General features: G+C 46.8%; 1 protein-coding gene across 1 annotated transcript in view; it reads left to right on the forward strand.

Moving 5' to 3' along the window:
* The window catches only part of MOCOS (molybdenum cofactor sulfurase), a 553,751-nt gene that overhangs the window by 35,341 nt on the left and 493,021 nt on the right, over window positions 1-25,389 (forward strand). The window lies entirely within an intron of this gene.

Below are 25,389 nucleotides of genomic sequence, written 5' to 3' on the forward strand. Positions count from 1 at the left end.
AAAGTTTGGTCTTTTTTTGTTTATAGCGTGAAAAATAAAAAGCGCACAGGTGATCAAATACCACCAAAAGAAAGCTCTATTTGTGTAAAAAAAAAGGACGTAAATTTCGTTTGGAAGTAACATTGAATGACCGCGCAATTATCAGTTGAATTAGTGCAGCGCCAAGTAGCAAGAAGAGGCGTGGTCATTAAGGGGGGCAAATCCTCAGGAGGGCAAGTGGTTAATTGAACAAGTTGAAGTTACAAGCTGCTTGCTTACTATCCATAGCTGCACCAGATTGTGTGCACCACTTTAAGTAAATCTCCCCCTATAGCTGGCCATACATTATACAATTTTCTTAATCAATTTCCTTTAGATTTCCCTTCAGGGCCAGTTGACACCACATACAGTGCAGTGCTTTTTTTCTGCCTCAAAAATGCATGGAAAGTATGTTACATGGGTTTCATTGGTATAGTTCACATCAGTGCAGTCAGTTCCAGCACATTTCAATTTAAAAAAAAAAAAGTACAACACTTTTTGCTTCTTTCCTGCACATAACTGTACTGGAAGGCATAAAAAAAGTTTCAACTCCTCCCATGATCCTCTTCTGGTCACATGCACATCTGGACAAGATGGAGCATAGAAGGCTGTATCTGGATACTGACCGGCTCATATTGATGGTTCAGGATCATCCCTACAATTGACATCTGTGTAAAGTTAAAAAACAACTTGATGAAGGTCTACATACAGTGTCCGAAATTGGCCCTTGCTTTCCTGCTCCATCAACAGTGGATGTACCCATGCCTTCTCTTGCGGGCATGCAGTCTCAGCAGTGCAATGGCCATAACCATGAATAACCTGTCAGTGCAGACATCTTCTCTACATGGCAGCACACAGTACACAAAGGATACTTCCAAGGGATCAACAGGAAGTGATCTGAAAGGAAAATTGACCCAGAAGTATTGTTTTGTTGAAAATAAAAATTTTGCAAGTGAAATGACCAAAACAGGAGGAAAAAAAGCATCTGCAATGCATCCGGAAGCGCATACAAAATGCATTAATAAAGCACAGGCAGAAATGCATCCAGAACAGCTCTGGAGGAGGTTTTTGTGGTGTGGATTGGCCCTCAACCATGTAGCGCAAGGGCCTACCTGATTGCATACAAATTTAAAGTGTTTAGATTTGACCTCCATATTTTATGGTTTTGGTAAATCGAACGGAAAATTTATACAAGTAAATTGAAAAAAGTTTGAGCAGCCTAAATCTCCGAGTCACTAGCAGTCTCTCAGAAAGTCAAGGACACAAGGGGTCATCTTAAAATTCAGGGACACCAGGAACACTGGAGATTCACTTGGAAGTTTTTCCACTATGAAACACTGGGGTAGACTGGGAATCTTCTCTAGGAAAGATTGAGGCACAGTAAGAGTCTTCTCCACTAGGAAAAGCTGAAGAGGGCTAGGAATCTTTCCACCATAAAACGCTGGGGAACACTAGAAATCTTCTTGGAAAGCCAAAGTCACTGGGGGACCTGGCACTAGAACACTAGTGGTTGCTCAGGGCATGCCTGTGGGAATGAGCCCATGTTAAATAGAAAGGGAGATGACCTGGCTGGGCTGGGACTGGTTTTGTATCTAATTAAACCAGCATCAGGTGGTAAACAGTCTTGAACACATCTTTTTTGATAACAGGTACCAACAGAACCTAGCATGCTAAAGCTATGGAATTATATGTACCAGCATGTCTACTAGTCTTTGGGAATGTTGGTGACAGATCTGTGACAAGGTCCTTGTTTCCCATGGATAATCCTTGTTTTGAGGGGTCTTTCCCCAGGAAATTAATATTGCTGGTGCCAGGAATGCAGAGTAATTTAGCAAAGAATATGGCACCTCCTGTTACTTTATTTTTTTTTTCTTCTCTTCATCTCTATAGGGGACATCACCAGAAACCTTTTGATAACACATATCACACAGTCCCCCACTTCTCAGCTCAGGGCTCCAGTAATTTTGGCAGAGTGGGTGGAGTTTGTGCTCAGCACTTAGCCATTGCTGGGTGACCTGTCACGTGGTGGAGAAGCAGCTCCTGAACACAGAGGCGTGATGTCATTTTGCTGCGGTGACAGCGGTTGAATAGAGGAAGATGGTTAGTGCAGGGGTCTCTGTTGATTGTACAGGGTCCCGCTCATTCTGTCCTGCCAATCACCACCCACCACCATACACTGTCACCCTCAAACATCAGAGCCTAAGGAGGTGAAGGGGAAGGAGCCACACCAACCCCATGTCACACATTGACATGGACTGACACTGTATGGAACTTTTTTTTGCACCAAGACAAATCTCTTTGAGAACAATTTTGTGTATGCCCATTTCCTGTTTTTCAAATGTCAATAAAACAACAAAATATTTAGTATCTGTGTTATTACTACTGACTGCTGAACTCTGTGTTACTACTGGCCTCTGAACTGTGTTATTAAGTGTTCTTGCATGGCGACCACTTCCTGTTATCTCACATATATATTCTTATTATAGCCAAATTTACCACCCTAACTCCTCCCACAGTTTTTACACTACATAGACAGTAATATGCAGAAACGTGCGGATTGTTCCTGATTGGTGTGCTATTACTTTGTGGAACATTTCGCCGAATGGTTCACGAAATATCAGCGTTTTTGTGGTGAAATTGGTCCCATAGGAATGAATGGCAGAATGTTCAAAACTAGAGTGGGAGCTGACAAAAGCTAGAGTGTGAGCTGAAAAATCAGGACATGATTTCTAAACTGCCATCACTCCCTCATTTTCAAGCCCACCTACACAAATCTTATATCAAAACGTTCAGCTATCCCTGCTGCCACTAAAAATGTCCACGGCTAAGCCATAGTCCTGATCGTTTTCACAATATGACCATTAGTTTGCAACTCACGCCGCCCATTGATATTCATTGAAACTCCACTCTAGCCACCTCAAATTTGAAGGGCAATTTCTAAACTGTGACTGTGCCCTCAGTTTTAATATTTCAGAGACATACTATACATCAAAATGTAGGTCTTGGTCTTGTTATTCTCACAATATAAAGCTCTTCACTCTAGGATTTATAATTTGTAAACTACAACCGTTTGAAGATGGCAACCGCCAGTGAAGTGAGCAAGTTGGAGCAGTTTGTTTTTAACCGCTCTTCTCTGCCCTTGCTGTAGAGTGAGTTGCCATAGGAACCCAGGTGTGTGAGCAGGGATGAGTGACAAGCCACTCCACCCAGTTACTCCGCCCACTCCAGTTGTAGACTACTGGTGGAGGGAAGAACACTTCACACAATTTCCCCAGAAATTGGAGCTTTTCTAGTTTACTACTGAACTCTCCATTACTTTCCACTGACTTCTGAACACTGCATTATTTACTACTAACTGATGAATTCTGCATTACTTACCACTGACCCCTATATTCTGCAATGCTTACTTCTGACCACAAGTATCTGCTGATTTAAAGTAAATGTTTCCCTAAAAGAAAACTTTAGGCATACATTGCTACAATTTCACCAGTTTTGTGGATTATTATTCCTGCCAATAATATCAATGCTGGTGGTTACGATTACTACCAATGGCACCAATGTTGGGCTTTATAGTACACCCACACAACAAGTCATATATTGAGAAGTGACACCTACTTTATTGGCCATGCCTGCAGGTGTTCGGCAGTACCTCCTAACTGCACTTTTATATCTTGTTGCCTCTTATTTGAATTCTGTTTATTTTGTCTTTACATATTGAAAATCTGCTTCTTCTTTCAAAAGTCTGTGACCAATTGTTTGAAGACCAAAATTTGTGGGCCTGGCTGCAAATGGAGGTGTGATTTTGAAGGCATGGCTCTACTGTGTCCCCAAAATTAAATATAAAATCAAGTGACCCTACCCGTGAAGACATTTTAGACCAGGGGAGGACTGACAACTCATGGGGCCCCCGGGCAATAGAGGACCATGGGGCCCCTGTGTCCTTGCCCAAACTCAAAAAAGCCTATGAAAAAGGTACCAGGGGCATCTCATGGGGCCCCCTACTGACCTTGGGCAGTGCCCGAGTTTCCAAATGGTCAGTCCGCCTCTGTTTTAGATTACAAGATGTATCAGACTTTTGTGCAGTGCAAGCTCAATGTACCTGAAAGAACACATGTGCAAATCTACACAGGCCTTATAGCTGCTCCTTGACTTATGTGTTACATAGTAAGGCAACACACGAATCAACAAATGGGTCCTTCCAAACCTGCCTCATAACTAACAACCCTTTTGAAGGGTGTAACTTCTGTTCTGAAGAAAAGTTAGATAATTTAAGGATTTGTATACTTCAAATATTTTCCTTGTTTTAACTAATTATTAATATAGCTATATTTTCTGGTTTGTTTGCTTTACGTTGTAATGATGGGCTCAAATGTTGGGAATGCAGTTTGTAGTGTCATTGATGATAAATGGCTGATAAATTCCACAGTGTCCATGTATTGTTTCAGCTAACTGGCCCCTATGCACCAAGGGGACTAGATAACTTACTGCTATCACACAGTATCCACTGCATGCCTTGCCATCTCCTCTGTGCTGCATCACAGATGTAGGAGGGCTAATGTGTTGAAGTACATCATCTGCTTGCATGAGTAAGCTCTATGTGTGCCTTTGAATGCTCTGCCTGCTTGTATTTGAGTCAGATCTAATTACTGTGTAGCTCTTTTCTGCACATGCACTAAATTGAGAGACCCAGGGATTGTGAGATATATAGTTTCTATACAGGAAGTGTCAGGTCTCACACTTCAGAACATGCTTTACCTTGCGTAGAGCCATTCCACATACCTTGTTTCAACAAAAACTTATGGCACAGCAATGTGAAGTTTTATTCTATTAAAACTGTATGTACAAGGCAACAAATGACACCAGGAATCTACATGATCAATGCACATTTTATTGTAACCTGGACTGGAGCTGATAACTGCTATGGAACTTCTTCCTTTGTTGCTGCTGTTTTATCTTTCTCCAGTGTGGACAGGGTTAAACAGAGCATTTAATAATGCAGAAGTGCAGCAGCCATCTTTAAGGAGACCACTTTGTAATGTTTGTCTATGGCAGGGGTCCTCAAACTACGGCCCGCGGGCCACATGCGGCCCGCCGAGGACATTTACCCGGCCCGCCGGCAGGGGCGTATTTGCCGCGAGGAAGGGACACTAAGTACAGGGGCGGGCAGGGGGCTGCTGTATCTTAGCTGGCTCCGTGTCCCAGTCCGGCCACTCCCTCACTCGATGTTCGTACTGCCGCTCAGCTCTGCCTCCTCACCGGTGATTTGGCGCCAGAACTGTAGCTCAGGAAAGGCACACAAGCGGCCAATCACCTGCGAGGAGGCAGAACCGAGCAGCCCCACGAACATCGAGTGAGGGAGAGGCCGGATTGAAGGACAGCTGACAGGTAAGTGTGCTGTGCAGATGGTGCTGCTGCAACCTGGTATGCTGGCTGCAGCAGCACCATGCTGGAACAGGGGTCAGCAAGTTAAGTGTCATTGGTGTCAGTGGGAGGAATATTGCCCGATCATTTGTGTCACTGATACTAATGTTGGGGCATTATTCCTCCCACTGACACCAATGATGGGGCACTATTCCTCCCCCCCACTGACACAAACGATAAGGCACTATTCCTTCCCCCACTGACACCAACCATGGGGCACTATCCCCCCCCCCACTGACACAAACGATGAAGCACTACTCCTCCCCCCACTGACACCAACAATGGGGCACTACTCCTCCCCCCACTGACACCAATGATGGGGCACTATTGCTCCCACTGACACCAGTGATGGGGCACTATTCCTCCCACTGACACCAATGATGGGGCACTATTCCTCCCACTGACACCAATGATGGGGCACTAGTCCTCCCACTGACACCAATGCTGGGGCACTAGTCCTCCCACTGACACCAATGATGGGGCACTAGTCCTCCCACTGACACCAATGATGGGGCACTAGTCCTCCCACTGACACCAATGATGGGGCACTAGTCCTCCCACTGACACCAATGATGGGGCACTAGTCCTCCCACTGACACCAATGATGGGGCACTAGTCTTCCCACTGACACCAATGATGGGGCACTATTCCCTCCACTGACACCAATGATGGGGCACTATTCCTCCCACTGACACTAATGATGGGGCACGATTCTTCACACTGACACCAATGATGGGGCACTAGTCCTCCCACTAACACCAATGATGGGGCACTATTTCGCTCCATAAGACACACTTGGGGGGAAATGTCTGTGCGTCTTATGGAGCGGCTGGCCCAGTATTCCCGCCGTCGTTGTATGTCCGCAGTCTCTGGTCATCTCCTGTACTGTGTCCGCATTTGTTCATAGTTTTTTTTTTTTTTTTAAAACTATAGTCCGGCCATTCAATGGTCTGATGGACAGTGAACTGGCTCCCTGTTTAAAAAGTTTGAGGACCCCTGGTCTATGGAGTGCCTTCAGTGCAGGGGCAGTCAACTTGGCTGGGTCTGGAGGAAGCTGATTGATGCAAAAGAGCAAGGGTACAGTGAACCGGACTGCTGGAGAAAGGAAACTCTGTTGTGCCACCAGCCTAAGAATGTAGCGAGGAAGCCGCTTTGGGAAGCATGTGCCGCTACAACCATTTTCCTGTGCTGAGCAGCTGAAGAACAATACAAGGTTGCAGTAAAAGGGAACAGTTGCGTGTGGCCAGAGTTTGTTGGAGCTATCTGATAATGGGCTGCCCATGAGAAGAGGGCTAATCAGACACTGCTGCTGCCTTCATACTCTGGGCAATGTTACTTGTGAGGGGATGGTCCTGGAAGCAAGTAGGTGTATGGGAGAGAGACTGAGCTTCTGCTGTTGGATGAATAGATTCCTGCCATACCTGTCCACAATCTGGTGAGAACTCAGGGAAGCAAAGAGGCTGAGAACCTTTTTCCTGGCAGGGTGTGATGTGGGTGTCTGGTGAGATCAGATTGTACAAAGGAGCACTCCTATCTTTTGTAAGGAAGAAAAAGAGGGACTGTCTCTGCAGGACTGAAAAAGAGCAATCATCTGCAACTCCTATCCCTGTGTGACCTGAACTTTTACTGAATCAGAACATGTGTCCAGACAGCCTGAAAAAGGGACTCTGGGACTGGTGAGAGACTAACATCACACAAGGTAATCTGTTGTCTGCGGGGAACTGTTGTGCTTTCTTCAAGGGTTCCAGCTTTGCTAGCCAAAATGCCTTTTTTTAAAAAAAATCCTACCTAAAATATACTGGTCTTGACCTTTTGACCCTGACCTTGACATTAACTTTTACCCTGACACTGACCTAGATCAAACCTTGATCTAGCAATTTTTTGTCTTTATTTTTTACTTTTTTTGTTTGTTTTTGGACATCTTTCTCCTCTGCAAGGAGAGAAAGTGATATAATGTATCTTTCTCTCCATTCAGAGAAGAAAGAAAACAATTGGGTGGGCTGAACAGTTACTGATTACTGTAATGCCAGTTAGAGGCTATCACAGTGATCAGGTGACCGGGAACCAGGAGTCCCAATCATTACTTCAAGACCCCGGACTCTCGGTGAGAGCCTAGTCTCTGTCCTGGGAGTGCACATAACGTGTTAGGTTGAAAAAAAAACCCTCCTTCCTTTTAATCATTTATTCCCACCTCCTGGATTCCGCATATATGTGTTACTGTGTTGTAAAGGAGTTAAGATATAGTGCCCTCCTTATAGATTTTCAGTTTGGCTAGACATGCTTTTTAACATTTAATAAATACATAGCGTAGGTACTGTAAATGTGTATGTAAATATATTTTGCTTAACATTTTTCTACATTTCTCAAGCACACCAAGGAAAAAAATTATATATTATGTAGTTTTACTTACTAAATTTGCCCAAGTATCAGAATGCAGCCATGTCTTTTTTTTTTCCATTAGTGAAATTACTTCTGCAATCTGTTTGCAGAAATAGGCATATCAGTGATGGCCTAAATTATGTACGCATTATAGACAAAAATTCACAGTTTGATGTTGCTAATGAAACATTTTGTAAATAGACAGTTCTAGAAGGATCTAATGAACCCTGTTTCCTCTATTCCTATTTTTCCATGAATGTTAGCTGCTTGATGATTAAAATAAAGCTGTGGCTTTCTTCATTTATTTTGTATTGGCTACTGTTGCACAGGATCCAGTTAGTGACTGCTGTTGAGAGCAAAGTTCAAAAATATTTACAGAAAACTAAATGCATTTTTCTTCATAAAGGTAGTTATTGCTCCAGTGTACTAAGCCTTACATTATTTTTGTAATGACGAACATACACCTATAACAAAAGATCAAATGCAGAATACATTTTACTCTCCTTTTTTTAAGCAAGCAAACAAATAGCACAACAACAATATTTATTATTAAGAAGAGCAAGTTAAGGAGAAATTAAGCATTATTTGCCCCAGTTGTGTGAACGCCATCCTCTGTGCCTTCAGATTCTGTCATTAACTGCATACGTAAAGGGTCCTAGGGATAACACAGAAAAAAACATCCCCTCAAAAACACCACCCCATGCTGAAACAGCACTGGGTTATTGTACAACTCAGGCTTAACCACCTCCATACCTGGACAATTCTGACTCTTCTCTCATACATGTAAATATCTGCATGTTTTATATTATATATTTTTTACACAGAGGCCCTAGAGAATAAAATGATGGGTGTTGCAATTTGTTTGTCACACTGAATTTGCACAGCAGTTTTTCAAATGCAAATTTAAAAAAAATATAAAATTTAATGAATTGTAATGCACAAAAAATCATATAATACCCACTTGTTTGGTAAAATATAAAATATGATGTTATGCCGAGTAAATGGATACCTAACGACACACTTGAAAATGGCATACACCCGTGGAATGGCGACAAATTCCGATACTTAAAAATCTCTATAGGCAACACTTTTAAAGCCTTTACCAGTTTAAAGTTGCACAGGAGGTCTGGTGCAAGATTTGATATCTTTCTTTTCTTGATCACTTTTATTGCTATCACAAGAGATGAACAATATCGCTTGTGATAGCATGGACAGTGACAGGTACTCTTTACTGAGACCCCATATCTATCCTCTGCTCTTAAAAGCATCTGATCAAACTGATAAGATGCTGTTACAAGATGGTAATGTCTTGTAAACCACAAACCGAAACCTGAAGTGACAGAATATTCGTTGCTTCCAGTATCAGACTATAGAGATGATCAGGGAACGTCTGTTGCTCCCTCTTCTTTATGGTAAGCCTGTGGAATTGGCAGCTTCAGGCCTGGGCTCTCTGGTGAAATGGGAAGGCCTGAAAAGGCATTGGGAAGGGGACCCCTTCCTCCCCATGTTAAAATGATTCGATCACTTTACCTTAAACATTAGCAATGCTGTGTAATGTAAAGTCTACGAGCTTGCAAAAAACTGTATGTAAATGGATAGAAAACTGGCTAAAACATTGTATTCAAAGAGTAGTGGTTAATGATTCATACTCTGAATGGTCTAGAGTTGTCAGTGGTGTACCCCAAGGTTCAGTGTTGGGACCCTTACCTTTTAATATATTTATAAACAATATAGGGTCTGGGATTAAAAATCCCATTTCAGTCTTTGCAAATGACACCAAGCTGTGCAGTGGAATAACGTCCTTACAAGATGTCTCCAACTTACAAGCCGACCTCAATGCACTGTTTAATTGGGCAAATATGTGGCAAATGAGGTTTAATGTTGATAAATGTAAGGTTATGCACTTGGGGACTAAGAATATGCATGCATCATACATACTGGGGGGGGTACAACTGGGGGAATCAATGGTGGAGAAGGATCTGGGAGTTCTGGTTGATCACAAGCTTAATAATGGCATGCAATGCCAAGCTGCGGTTTCTAAAGCGAGCAAAATCCTCTCTTGTATTAAAAGATGTGTAGACTCCAGAGAGAGATATCATATTACCCCGGTACAAATCATTAGTAACACCTCATCTGGAATATGCAGTTCAGTTTTGGGCACCAATTCACAAAGAACATTGGGGGACTGGAGAAAGTACAGAGAAGGGGAACCAAATTAATAACAGGCATGGAGGAGCTCAGCTATAAGGAAAGATTATAGGAACTGAATTTATTCTCTCTTGAGAAGAGGAGATTAAGGGGGGATATGATCTCCATGTATAAATACATCAGTGATTCATATAGTGAACTCTGTGTTGCGTTATTCACCCTGAGGTCATCATAGAGGACAAGGGGGCACTCTTTACATCTGGAGGAAAAGAAGTTTAATCTCCAAAACATGGAAAGGTTTCTTCACAGTGAGAGCTGTGAAAATGTGGAATAGACTCCCTCAAGAGTTGGTTCTGGTCAGCTCAGTGGATTGCTTTAACAAAAAGGCCTGGATTTTTTCTTAGACACACAGAATATAACTGGCTACTAACATTTTATAGGCAAAGTTGATCCAGGGAATATCTGATTGCCTCTCGGGGGATCAGGAAGGAATTTTTTCTCCTGCAGGAGCAAATTGGATTATGCTTTGCTGGGTTTTTTTTTTCCCTTCCTCTGGATCAGCTGTGGGTATAGGATTATAACATTTTTGTTTTTAATGGTTGAACTGGATGGACTTTTTTTTTCAGCCAGACTAACTATGTAACTATGTAAATTGAGAGCTGAAAACATTGATACCAGTGTCGTAGCTGTAGCCATGCCCCCGGAGTAACCACTTCAACCAGAGTATGTATTGGTATGTCCTATAGCCGGGAAGTGGTTAAAAGAGGTGGAAAAATTCAGGATACCAAGAATAGATAAATTATACTGACTGACATAATCTGGTATATTATATAGCAAGTCTCATATTCTTAAACATCGTTAAAAAGTGGGGGTGTCATCATCCCAAATGACTGTAGAAAAATTGAAGGGGAAAATACCCCCAAAGAGAAAATGGACTCTCTCGGCACCCAAAGGACAACACAGTCATAAAAACAATAAATTAATTAGTACACAAAGTCTTTTGATCAGACATGTACATGATTCTATTCTAAAGCCAGAAAGATTTAACAGCATGGTCTCATAACTTACAAAGGTTATGGTTGTTACAATTTCACCCCCGATAGGAGATAATGTTGACTCCTTTATATGTTTCGTGGAAATAATCCACTTCCTCAGGAGGAAAAGTCAAAGACTACTCTGAAATAGAATCATAACAGTCAAAATACAATATCTCATAGGGTTACAAATTACACGTTACACATTGATATTTCCAAGATCCACAAATAAATTGCTTACCAATGTGCGCTCATGCCAGTTGGAAAAGGCAAGACAAGGGCACCAGCATGTCTCCCCCACGGCGGCCACAGGGGGCAAAATGATGGGTACGGTGGCAGCTAAACCACCTGTGCAACTGAAAAACATTAAAAAGAGTATGAAAAAAAAAAAGAGCACGACCAAAAACGGCAACTATAAACTAACCTTAAAAGCAAGATAACAAAATCTCAGCCAGGAGAGGGTGAAAAATATCCAGGTGGTTAACATTGGGTCATAACCCAAAATGTAAAGAGACCACATATTAGGGGTTAAAGATGTCTGTTCCTACCAAACATAAACAGGTCCCCATAAACGAAAACCTACAAGCACATAAGAAATGATTCTAGGGAAGTAAGTATTCAGCCAAAATAAATGGGCTTATCAATAGCCAAAAATTTAAAGTAAACAAGAGTTTCTACTATATATGATTTCCCATGTGCATTAAGGCTTGACTAATATAATAATGGTAGTCAAGTGTCTCCCAAATATGGAATCCAATAAAATGGTATGCCAATGCTTGAATTAACTTGTGCTCTACCTGGAAAGAATCGAGAGTGAAGCTTCCCATCCTGGCAATGTCCACAGCAAGGGGCCTATCTAGCCCACCATTTATATCCCCAATCCAGTGCCTGTTTAAACGCAGGCAGCTTCTGATGTCACCGTAGCAGATGCCACGAACCGCTCATGTGCGGTAGCTATCAACGTAGCCATCTTGGAGGCCACGAATAGGCTCAGAAGAAGGCAGGGTCACCAACAGAGGGGAAATACTCCCCCCTCTCAGGAAATTATGTGACCACCACGGGGAAGTGAAAAGGTGCCAACCAGTGGCCAAATAGCAATGGGCTCACAATGGCAGCAACATGCAGTACAATCTATGACAACAATTTTAAACAATTGTATAAAACAACACAGTAAAGAAACAAAACAAAAAAAAAGAGAAAAAGGAAGAAGGGGAATCAATCCAAAATACTCAATATACATAAATGGACAGGAAACGGCAATGGACACTAAGCAGAGCCAACACAGGAAATCATGTTTGCCACTTAGATGAGATAGCATTTCATAAAAAAGGTTTGTATGGGGAGATGGTGGCATTGAGTCTCTCTATCCACAGGGTTTTGTTCTGTAGCATTAGACAATCCCAATCACCTCCACATGGATTTTCAGGGATTATCTCCAACATCATGAACTTGACCACCGTACAATCAAATCTATAAAATAAACCTATATGGCATCCCAGAGTACTGGGTTTACCGTTAGATGAATGATAAAGGTGATGAGCTTTATTATTTATTGGCGAAGTTCTCTGATAGTTTTGCCTACATAAAATGAACAGCAGATACAAGTCATCAAATAAATTACCCCTCTGGTACCACAATCCATATAAGTGCGTTGTAAAAATATTTTACCATTAGGTAATTTGATTTTAGTGCCCTCTTGGATCAAAGGGCAACATGGACAAGAGTCACAATAAAAAGTGCCCGGGGGGGGGGCAGGAGAAACCCATGGTTCATGTAGATAATGACTACTCATCAAACACTCTTTCAAAGAAGTGGCACAATGAAAAACCAATTCAGAACTCGGTCTTACATAATTTTTAAGAATATGATGGTCTGTAAGGAGATGCCAATGATTGGAAAGAACAGTATGGAGCTGGCCATGATGGGCAGAAAAGTTAGTCACTATTTTTACCATAGTTTGTTGTGTTCTAATGTGGATCATATAACAACGAGGTCCTATCACATCTCCTAGCCTTGTTAAGGGCCTTTCTGAGAGTGGTCTGTTAGTTGCCTCTTGACAAGAGGTGTTCACATAGGGTAATTGTTGGTGAAAATCACTCTCATTTGTGCAGTTTCTGTGTAATCTAAGATATTGTGCATAGGGAATGCTGCAGATAAGGGGATAAGGGTGTGCACTGGAAGCATGTAGAAAGAAGCGTATTGCATGCTGTGGGTTTGCGGTAGATATTGGTTAACTGATCTTTAGGACAAATTTAGATCAATAGGTCCAAGAAAGATGGTATGACTATCACAATTATATGTGAATTGAAAGTTATAGTCATTGTGATTCAACAAACCAATTAATTTCACCAGTAAATCTTATGAACCTGTCCAAATTATGAACAGGTCATCGATAAGTCTATACTAACACAGGGCATGTTCAAGAAAAGGAAAATATAGCTCCTCTAAAAAAATAAATTTCTCTCCCACCCCCCCAAACAGATTCGCATATGAGAATGCACAACATGCTCATAGTAACGCCTTGGACTTGTAGACATAGTTGATCCATGAATACAAAAACATTCCTAGTTAGAATACAATGTAGCAACTTCAAAATAAAGTTGCTGAGGGACCAGATGTTCTGGTCCTGTTCCTTTTAAGGATTCAGTCATCCGGACGCCCCACTCGTGGGGAATACTAGAGTACAAATCCTGTATATCAATGGCCAAGAGTAGGAAGCCCGGAGGAATCTGGATACCTTCAATGTGTTTCAACAAATCTGTAGTATCCCATATGTAGGAGAGTAACCCCAAAACATGAGGCATAAGGAATATATCCATAAACCTACTGGCGTGTTCAGTCAAAGAACCTATCCCAGTCACAATTGGTCTGCCAGGGAGTGATCAAAATTTTTGTGAGTTTTAGGGAGGGTGTAAAAAGTAGGTGTACGAGAAGCTCTAACATTCAAGTACTCAAAAGTATCTTTATCAATCAGTTCTTCTGTGTATCCATCAATACATAACCTGCTCATTGTTGAATTGCTGTACAAGACCAGAAGTTGTAGGTTGATACCATGTAGAATTGTTCAACATGCTTAGACACAGTCTGATATTGGTAATATGTCATGATGACAATATTGCCACCCTCATCAGATGGCTTAATAATGATATTGGTGCGTTTTTTGCAATTGTGTCAGGGCTGCAATTTGTTGAGACATAAAATTAGATGGCATCAGTCTCCATTTCAATTGTTTAAGATGTTTGATAGATTGATGCAGAAATGTCCAGATAACTGGGCAGGTCATCAAATTGGGAAATTTATGGGATATTAAATTTAAAAGTCTTAGTGGTTCCACCACATGGGAGCACAGAAATGGAAAGGGAGCCCGTCCAAATTTCCCTCAGAGAGGAGGGGGAGAGATTTCAGCGTCAACAGCCTCCTCCTCATAGAGAAGGATAAGGCCCTTAGAGTCCTAAATTCATCCATAGAAAAGTGTTTAGTACACTCTAAGTTCTTTTTCCAAGTTTATTTGTTGTCTGACCTGATTGAATGAATATATATATCTCTATGTTCGATTTCGTGCAAAAAGATATATATCTTTTATACTCTGTTGCATCCGGGGGTTCTGAGGGGCAAAACCCCAACCCTAGCTGCAAGACAGACTCCTCTCCCAGTGAGAGATGTGTATCCATAAGATTGATAATATTCAATTTTGTTGGGGCGTAGGAGTGACCGGGGGAAGGAGCTTCAGGACATTCATGTCCAAATTCCCCTGTTTCTTGTGAACGGGTGACGTGACTTCTAATCAAAAATGCAAGTATTGCAGCTTTTATGCATTTTATGTGTTGTGCTTTGTGTGACTTTAAGTTGGTTGTTAAGGAGTGGGCGGCCACCGCGTCCTTAACAAGTAGTGAGTCATCAGCTATCATCTGGGTCAGCTGAATATAAACAAACCTATTGCCACCATTTAAAAAAAAAATCAGGAAAAAAAACAGCATGCAACCCCCTCCAATCCTTACCAGACCCTTATCCAAGCATGCAGCCCAGCAATTTATCAACCAATCCAAATTCTGTGTTAAGAATAGCTAGTTGTTAAGAAGTAGGCCGAGAAGCTGGCCAACACATCCTTAACAACTGATCACATATCTGCTGTCAGCGGGTTTCTCTACTGACAGCTGAATTTATACAACAGATTGCTGGCAATGAAAATAAAGCGAAAAAAAACAGCATGCCCAAAGGGCCTGATATGGATTGGGAGGGGCAGGAACCATGCTGTTTTTTTTTCCTGATTTTTTTTTTTTTTTTTAATTGCCAGCAATAGGTTTGTTTATATTCAGCTGTCAGCGGTGAACCCTGCTGACAGCTGATGACTCATCGGTTGTTATGTACGTGGTGGCCGCCTGTTCCTTAACAACCATGTTGTTTACTGGTTGTTAAGGGTGCTGGCAGCCTCCTTAACAACCAGCTAAAATAACAAAAAGCAAAAAAACGCAAAATGCAGAAAAAAAAAAGCATGAAAAAATGCAAAGTGCACCCAAAAAATGCATCAACCATGATCTGCATAGATGTGAACATAGCCTTAGGCCTGTTTCACACAGGCTTCAACTTGTACAGAAGCAGTGTGGACAGTAAGTTTTCATTAAACCTTCAGCAAGCTTTTGGCAAGCTTCATGCCGCTTTCTCTAAGCCTTTTAGAGCACTGTTCAGCTCCTGTTTGGAAATGTTATACACGGATCTTAAGGGGAATACCAATAGTCAATTTAGCCACTTGACCTCCAGAAGGTTTTACCGGTACCTTTTTACTATTAAGCACTGTGCTACTTAAACTGGCAATTGCTCGGTCATGCAAAAACTGTACCCAAAAGAAATTTCTATCATTTTTTTTCACACAAATAGAGCCTTATTTTGGTGGTATTTGATCACCACTGGGATTTTTATGTGTTATTGTATAAACCAAAAAAAGAAACAAAAAAGTCTTCATAAATTTAGGCCAAAATGTATTCTGCTACATGTCCTTGGTAAAAAAAAAAAAAAAAAATCCCAATAAGTGTATGTATATTAATTTGTATAAAAAGTAGTATAAGCGCCTTAGTAGGAGTCAACAAGCTGCTATGCACAGAAAAAAGGTACCAATGACCTACAGAGAAGACAATGTATATAAATAGTGCAGCGCTTATAAATAATAGGTAAACAGAAAAGAACAGTAAGTCCTTAATAGATCAGATATTAAATATAAAAATTTTTATAAAATTAAAGGATATGGAACAGTCCAGCAAATATATTGGTGAATATGAGAAAACCAGGTGACTTGGATATCCGTGTGATAGTGGTAATGAAATGCGCACTCACCAGACGCGCATATTAAATGCGCCTTATGTACAATTATCCTGATGCCTGGTAATGGGTGGTCCTCCCTATGTAGGGTCCCGGGTAGGTGGTCCTCTTTCGCAAAAAAGGGGGTCCTCCTGTGTAATCCTGGTGGGTGTTGTCCCTCCTGGTGGCCTGGGTAGTGGGTGGTATTCCGTCCTCCAAAAAGGGCTGCAGGCTAGAGCACTCCCCCGAGTGATTATGTGCAGTGATAACAGCAGTGCCGCCCTCGATGTAGTGCGTCGTTGTGAAGTTGCCAGCAAACAGCCCCCTCTTTTGCAGAAATTCAAAAGCTTTCCATTTTTCTACACATCTTTATGTCAGTGCCCAGATGGCTGCATAAAAAGCTTCTCCACTACTTCTGCTTTACTTCCTGCAGATACTTTAGGTCATATTAATTTGGTTTGTGTGAAAGTTATAGCGTCTATGAACTATGGTATATATACTGGAATTTACACAGATATAGACGCTAAACTGGTAATGGTGGTGATCAGCGACTTATAGTGGGTGTCAGGAATGGACTGGCCAGCAATGGTGGGACTCACCTGCCTTTTGATCTGCAGTACCAGGGCTGGCCAGCGGGTGCTCCCAGCAATCAGAGACTCAACCTTTCAGCCAGCTAACACCTGGAACTGATGATACTGGTGTATTTAAGGGATGGCCAGACTTGCAGACTCTGCCTTGGTGTTGTGTTTGTCCTGGGCCCTGTATCTGTCCTGCATCCTGTTTCTGTTCCTTTGCTACCTGTTCTGATCCCTGGCTTGTGACCCTGACCATCCCTCTGCCTGACCCTCTGTACTACGCTGCTTGCTACCTGTTCTGATCCCTGGCTTGTGACCCTGACCATCCCTCTGCCTGACCCTCTGTACTACGCTGCTTGCTACCTGCTGAACCTGGCCTGTGACCCCGACCATTCTCCGCTTGCTCCCCCTGTACCTACCTGCCCAATTGATATTGACTCGGCCTGCCTGACGACGCTTGCTTGTATGTACTGTTATCTGTGGGTGGTTGGTTGGGTTTGTTTGCACTGTACTATGTTTAGTATTGCACTGCGTTTGTTTGTATTGTTAGTGTTAATAAATTACATTGTTAATCACATATCTGAAGTCTGCGTTTCCCTGCTTCAGTCACACACCTCTGGTCATACCTGGGAGCCCTGACATTACACCAAGGCCAATCCTGACCAGAAGTGGCTGCACAGGGAAGCCATCTTGGCTTGTTGATGGGAAGGATGGATCTGGATGAGGTTGCGTATTTATATCTGCTAGTGTTTGATGACAGGGAGTATGCTTATCAAACTCTGAAGGAGTATACCCGGGATGAACTGCTAGAATGTATACGGCTCGCTCATGTTCTAGTAGATCAGGGCACAGAGTTCTCTGAGGTGCAGCCTTTGATTGAGGTTTGTGCTGAGTTGGTTTCATCTGGTACCCCCCGAATGCAGGGATGAATTTTTGCCACCATTTAGTGCAGACCAGGTAGAGTCCCTGGTGTGGTTATTAGAGGATGATGTGGGTTACTTTCTGGAGCGTTATTCCACATGTTCACCACAGACACTAAGAGATTGTATAAACGCAGTGCAGTCATTGACCAGACAGGCTTTGTGTAAGCTCAGCTTTGTTCAACCCCTACTGCAGACATGGACAGACTTGTTGCACCCAGCCTCAGTCAGCTTACAAAAACCCAGTCCTGCTTCTAACTCTACTCCTGTATTCCCACCAGCTCCTCCAGTTACAGCCCAGTATACTTGGCTATCTACCGCATGTCCGTACCCTGTTCCCACTCGCTGCACCTATCCTGCCTTTAACCCTGTAAAAAAGCCCTCTGTAGCAACTGCTCCCTCTCCTGTTCCATCCTCCAGTTCTTCTCTGTCTCCAGCTGCTCCATTCGTTTGCAGACCTGCGTTTACTTGCAGTGCTCCAGTAGTTAAAACCAGAAAAAAGCGAAAATTCTTTCCAACCAATACCATCCTGCCAGTATCCAAACCGGTGAGCCTGCCTTCCGTGGATCAGCCTGAAGCCTCTACTCAGCCTGAAGCCTCTACTCAGCCTGAAGCCTCTACTCAGCCTGAAGCCTCTACTCAGCCTGAAGCCTCTACGCAGCCTGAAGCCTCTACGCAGCCTGAAGCCTCTACGCAGCCTGATGCCTCTCTTCAGCCTGATGCCTCTACTCGGCCTGATGCCTCTACTCGGCCTGATGCCTCTACTCGGCCTGATGCCTCTACTCGGCCTGATGCCTCTACTCGGCCTGATGCCTCTACTCGGCTTGAAGCCTCTACTCGGCCTGAAGCCTCTACTCGGCCTGATGCCTCTACTCGGCCTGATGCCTCTACTCGGCCTGAAGCCTCTACTCGGCCTGAAGCCTCTACTCGGCCTGAAGCCTCTACTCGGCCTGATGCCTCTACTCGGCCTGATGCCTCTACTCGGCCTGAAGTCTCTACTCGGCCTGAAGTCTCTACTCGGCCTGAAGCCTCTACTCGGCCTGAAGTCTCTACTCGGCCTGAAGCCTCTACTCGGCCTGATGCCTCTACTCGGCCTGAAGCCTCTACTCAGCCGGACGCCGGCATTCAGCCTGATGCCTCTACCCAGCATGATGAACTGATCCAGCCTGACGATCCTATTAGGCCAGTTGACTCGATGCCCGCTGTTGATCCAGATGATCCGGTACCTGATCCGGTGCCCGCTGTCGTGCCAATTGACTCAGAGCCCGCTGTCGTACCTGGTGACTCGGTGCCCACTGCCTTGCCAGATGACGCGGTGCCCGCTGGCAAGCCAAATGACCTGATGCCTGGTGACCCAGTGCCCGCTGTCATACCTGGTGACCCGATGCCCGCTGTCGAGCCAGACGATCCAATGCCTGGTGACCCGGTGCCCACTGCCTTGCCAGATGACGCGGTGCCCGCTGGCAAGCCAAATGACCTGATGCCTGGTGACTCAGTGCCCGCTGTCATACCTGGTGACCCGATGCCTGCTGTCGAGCCAGACAATCCGGTACCTGATGACCCGGTGCCCACTGTCGTGCCTGTTGACTCGGAGCCCACTGCCTTGCCAGATGACGCGGTGCCCGCTGTCGAGCCAAATGACCTGATGCCTGGTGACCCGATGCCCGCTGTCCAGCCAGACGATTCAATGTCTGCCCCAGTGCCCGCGGTCATGCCAGTTGACTCGGAACCCACTGCCTTGCCAGATGACACGGTGCCTGCTGTCGAGCCAAATGACCTGATGCCTGGTGACCCGATGCCCGCTGTCCAGCCAGACGATCCAATGTCTGACCTAGTGCCAGCGGTCATGCCAGTTGACTCGGAGCCCACTGTCGTGCCTGGTGACTCTGTGCCCGCTGCTCCGCCTGGGGGCCCGAGAGCTGTCGCTCCGCCTGGGGGTCCAGCGCCCGCCGCTCCACCTGGGGGTCCGGCGCCCGCCGCTCCGCCTGAGGGCCCGAGACCTGTCGCTCCACCTGGGGGTCCGGCGCCCGCCGCTCCGCCTGAGAGCCCGAGACCTGTCGCTCCACCTGGGGGTCCGGCGCCCGCCGCTCCGCCTGAGGGCCCGAGACCTGTCGCTCCACCTGGGGGTCCGGCGCCCGCCGCTCCGCCTGAGGGCCCGAGACCTGTCGCTCCACCTGGGGGTCCGGCGCCCGCCGCTCCGCCTGAGGGCCCGAGACCTGTCGCTCCGCCTGGGGGCCCGAAACCTGTCGCCCCACCTGGGGATCCGGCGCCCGCCGCTCCGCCTGAGGGCCCGAGACCTGTCGCTCCACCCGGGGGTCTGGCGCCCGCCGCTCCGCCTGAGGGCCCGAGACCTGTAGTTCCGCCTGGGGGTCCGGCGCCCGCCGCTCCGCCTGGGGGCCCAATGCCTGTCGCCCCGCCTGGGGGCCCGATGCCTGTCGCCCCGCCTGGGGGCCCGATGCCTGTCGCTCCACCTGGGGGTCCGGCGCCCGCCGCTCCGCCTGGGGGCACGAGGCCTGTAGTTCCGCCTGGGGGCCCGATGCCTGTCGCCCCGCCTGGGGGCCCGATGCCTGTCGCCCCGCCTGGGGGCCCGATGCCTGTCGCCCCGCCTGGGGGCCCGATGCCTGTCGCCCCGCCTGGGGGCCCGATGCCTGTCGCCCCGCCTGGGGGTCCGATGCCTGTCGCCCCGCCTGGGGGCCCGAGGCCTGTCGCTCCGCCTGAGGGCCCGAGACCTGTCGCTCCACCCGGGGTTCCGGCGCCCGCCGCTCCGCCTGAGGGCCCGAGACCTGTAGCTCCGCCTGGGGGTCCGGCGCCCGCCGCTCCGCCTGGGGGCCCGATGCCTGTCGCCCCACCCGGGGGCCCGATGCCTGTCGCCCCACCCGGGGGCCCGATGCCTGTCGCCCCACCCGGGGGCCCGATGCCTGTCGCCCCACCCGGGGGCCCGATGCCTGTCGCCCCGCCTGGGGGTCCGATGCCTGTCGCCCCGCCTGGGGGTCCGATGCCTGTCGCCCCGCCTGGGGGCCCGGCACCCGCCGCTCCGCCTGAGGGCCCGAGACCTGTAGTTCCGCCTGGGGGCCCGATGCCTGTCGCCCTGCCCGGGGGCCCGAGGCCTGTCGCCCCGCCCGGGGGCCCGAGGCCTGTCGCCCCGCCTGGGGGCCCGAGGCCTGTCGCCCCGCCTGGGGGCCCGAGGCCTGTCGCCCCGCCTGGGGGCCCGAGGCCTGTCGCCCCGCCCGGGGGCCCGCTGCCTGCCGCTTCGCCCGGTGGCCCGCTGCCTGCCGCTTCGCCTGGTAGCCCGATGTGCCTCTGCCCGGAGTCCTGCCCGATGTGCCTCTGCCCGGAGTCCTGCCCGATGTGCCTCTGCCCGGAGTCCTGCCCGATGTGCCTCTGCCCGGAGTCCTGCCCGATGTGCCTCTGCCCGGAGTCCTGCCCGATGTGCCTCTGCCCGGAGTCCTGCCCGATGTGCCTCTGCCCGGAGTCCTGCCCGATGTGCCTCTGCCCGGAGTCCAGCCCGATGTGCCTCTGCCCGGAGTCCAGCCCGATGTGCCTCTGCCCGGTGTGGCTCTGCCCAGTGTGCCTCTGCCCGGAGTCCAGCCCGATGTGCCTCTGCCCGGTGTACCGCTGCCCGGAGTCCTGCCCGGTGTGCCAGTCTTTGATATCCCGCCAGTTACCAGACCCGGGCGGTGGAACATTTTTCCCAGCTAGGACTGTTTGGAGCGTCCTGAGGCCGCTCCTTGAGGGGGGGTACTGTCAGGAATGGACTGGCCAGCAATGGTGGGACTCACCTGCCTTTTGATCTGCAGTACCAGGGCTGGCCAGCGGGTGCTCCCAGCAATCAGAGACTCAACCTTTCAGCCAGCTAACACCTGGAACTGATGATACTGGTGTATTTAAGGGATGGCCAGACTTGCAGACTCTGCCTTGGTGTTGTGTTTGTCCTGGGCCCTGTATCTGTCCTGCATCCTGTTTCTGTTCCTTTGCTACCTGTTCTGATCCCTGGCTTGTGACCCTGACCATCCCTCTGCCTGACCCTCTGTACTACGCTGCTTGCTACCTGTTCTGATCCCTGGCTTGTGACCCTGACCATCCCTCTGCCTGACCCTCTGTACTACGCTGCTTGCTACCTGCTGAACCTGGCCTGTGACCCCGACCATTCTCCGCTTGCTCCCCCTGTACCTACCTGCCCAATTGATATTGACTCGGCCTGCCTGACGACGCTTGCTTGTATGTACTGTTATCTGTGGGTGGTTGGTTGGGTTTGTTTGCACTGTATTATGTTTAGTATTGCACTGCGTTTATGTTTGTATTGTTAGTGTTAATAAATTACATTGTTAATCACATATCTGAAGTCTGCGTTTCCCTGCTTCAGTCACACACCTCTGGTCATACCTGGGAGCCCTGACAGTGGGACTGTAGTAGTGTGGCGGACAACTGGTGCTAATGACACTGGCTGGGAAGGAGTTAACATCAAGGGGTTAACTATGTGCCTAACAAGTGTAATGTGTGCTGCTTTTACTCACAGATATGGCTGTGTTTTCTCTCAGCTTTTCAGAGAGAAGAAAGAACCAGATCGCTGTGCTTTTTACACAGAGTTCAGTGTGTTTGTAAGCACAAAACTCTGTACTGTGATTTGGACACAGCCAATCCAATCACAACACATTGCAGCAGGGGGTATGTGCACGCGTGGTCCAAACCTGGAAGAAAGCAATCAACGTACATATGCCTGTACCTGCCACCTACTCTCAATATATTTTCTGTGAGTAGGTTGGCAAGTGGTTAAACAAGCTGCTAACAAGCTTCAGCAGGCTTTCAACAAGCTTTAAAGCGGAATTCCACCCAAAAGGGAAAGTTCCACTTCATGGCCTGCTCCTCCGCTCCTGTTTGTGAAATGGAACTTTTGGGGAGGAGGGGGGTGTCACAAAATAGGTGCTCTGCCTGTCCCAATTATTAATTTATTCCTTAATCCCATACTTAATCCCTTGTGCCCAAATGAAGGACATCCTTAATTAATTCCTTACGTTCTTGTGCCAAATGTTCCCAACTTCAAACCATGCATTTCCCCCCTGTCATCCTGCCAAATGTTCCCAAATTCAATCAATGTATTTCCTCCACTGTCATCCTGCATTTGTTGCCAAATTCAATTAATGCCTTTCCTCCCCTGCAATAATGCATTCCAACCCAAACTTCGTTAGACAATTTCCTCTCTGTTTGTGTATTCTAGCCCAAACTTCGTTAGCCACTTCCCCCCTTTCAGGATGACTGGCCCCCTGCTGTCTCTCATCCTGCCTCGGCTCTTTGAAGCCGAGCCTCCTTGTCGAGCAACAAGGCCTGCCGCCCACGGCCCGCCCCTGGTTGCCAGGGCGACCAGGAAGCGTCCTACACCAGCTTAAGAAGGCTGATGCCAAGCTCCCCAGCCAGTCTTCTCCGCTGCACAGCCATCGAGGGAGCCCAGCTGCAGCGGGACCCGCGTGGCTAGACTCTGCCAAGACCCCCAGTCTAGGGGGAGATTGCCTGCCAGCTGCCTGAGACCCCAGTCCAGGGGGAGATTGCCTGCCAGCTGCCTGAGACCCCAGTCCAGGGGGAGATTGCCTGCCAGCTGCCTGAGACCCCAGTCCAGGGGGAGATTGCCTGCCTGCCAGCTGCCTGAGACCCCAGTCCAGGGGGAGATTGCCTGCCTGCCAGCTGCCTGAGACCCCAGTCCAGGGGGAGATTGCCTGCCAGCTGCCTGAGACCCCAGTCCAGGGGGAGATTGCCTGCCTGCCAGCTGCCTGAGACCCCAGTCCAGGGGGAGATTGCCTGCCTGCCTGCCAGCTGCCTGAGACCCCAGTCCAGGGGGAGATTGCCTGCCTGCCTGCCAGCTGCCTGAGACCCCAGTCCAGGGGGAGATTGCCTGCCTGCCTGCCAGCTGCCTGAGACCCCAGTCCAGGGGGAGATTGCCTGCCTGCCAGCTGCCTGAGACCCCAGTCCAGGGGGAGATTGCCTGCCTGCCAGCTGCCTGAGACCCCAGTCCAGGGGGAGATTGCCTGCCTGCCTGCCAGCTGCCTGAGACCCCAGTCCAGGGGGAGATTGCCTGCCCGCTGCCTGAGACCCCAGTCCAGGGGGAGATTGCCTGCCCGCTGCCTGAGACCCCCAGCCTAAAGGGAGAGACCACTCGCCTATTCCGGACCCCAACAGTTACCTGTGTCCTACTTTCGTATCCCTGGGAGACCAGGTACCCTGTCGGATCCGTGGGCGTGTGCTTTCCCCTGTTTTACCTGAACTGTTCCTGTGATGACCCCCTACCCCCCCTGTTGGATTACAATCTGCTACAGTGACTTTTCCTTTGTCCTTGGTACTGGACTACAAGTATTTTAGCCCCTCCTTGCTGTCCCCGTATTGGCAAGGTCACCCTCCCTGCAATCCCCCCATTGAGTGACTGTCATTTTTTGCCTCAATAAAGCTTTGTGCGCTTGCTATCTGCTCTGTGTGTTCTGTCCTGCCTACCCTCCATCACAGGGGGAATGGGTAGCCGAATTTGACAGGTACCCACTGTAAAATACTGGATTGTCTCGATATTTTGTTAGCTTGTATTGGTGTGAAAAGTCCAAAATAGAAAGTCCTTCCAGGTCTTGCATAAACTCAAAAATGGATTTAATAATATCACATAAAATTAGGAATACAATATTTGAATTCAGAATGTTAATATCCAAAAAAAATATAGTTCTGTTCTTGAGTTAAAAATTGTATGTATAATTGTGTGTGTGGTGCAACTCTGTGGGCTCCTTAACCCAGCTTGTAATCTTGTACAACTTTCATGAAAAATGTCTGACTAAAAAGTCTTTGTTCTGCTCTATAAGGAGCAGTTCAGCCCCCACCTTCTCCTAAAAGTGGGCTGGTTTTCCTTTCTGTCTCGTATAGTCCTACAATGATATCTGGTGACAGATGTATTGAACAAACCTTCAGTCTTACTCCCCCTCCCCTAGGAGAGAGTCTGAAATGTAATCCTTGGGACCTCTAATCAGAACTTCACTGACATTCCATCAGTCAGGGGGATGTGTTACAAATATATAATATATCTCCCAAAAGTAATCTTAATATATTATTATTATTATTATTATTATACAGTATTTATAAAGCGCCAATAGTTCGCTCAGCGCTGTACATTGCAAAGGGGGACAGAACATGTGACAGAACAATACCAATACAATGCAAAACATGAGGGGATCGAGGGCCCTGCTCTTTCGAGCTTACAATCTATAAATCTATAAATTTATATTGTATATAAATATCCTAATCAAGGAATATTACAGTAAAAAGTTTGTATGCTTAACATATATATGAAATAGATTCCTGATTAGTGAAACTTTTAGCTCCTACCCATAGAGATGGGGGGAGAAAAGCTAGCTAGCCAATTCATGACTAATTAATACCACATGTTGCTTGAATGTAGAGAAAAAACAAGATGTATATCCATATACATATGTATTCACATAGACTATAACAGTCTGTTTATCTTACTTTTCCCATTCATACATAAGTTAGTAATGTTAACAAGCAGATATTCAATATTAGGTTATGGAAGGCTTCTAACACCCGCTCCCTAGGCGATCGGAAGTGGATGTTCACCTT

The sequence above is a fragment of the Staurois parvus genome, unplaced genomic scaffold (genome assembly GCF_062004578.1).
Source record: "Staurois parvus isolate SC_StPar_1 unplaced genomic scaffold, SC_StPar_1.0 ptg000468l, whole genome shotgun sequence".
Taxonomy (NCBI): Eukaryota; Metazoa; Chordata; class Amphibia; order Anura; family Ranidae; genus Staurois; species Staurois parvus.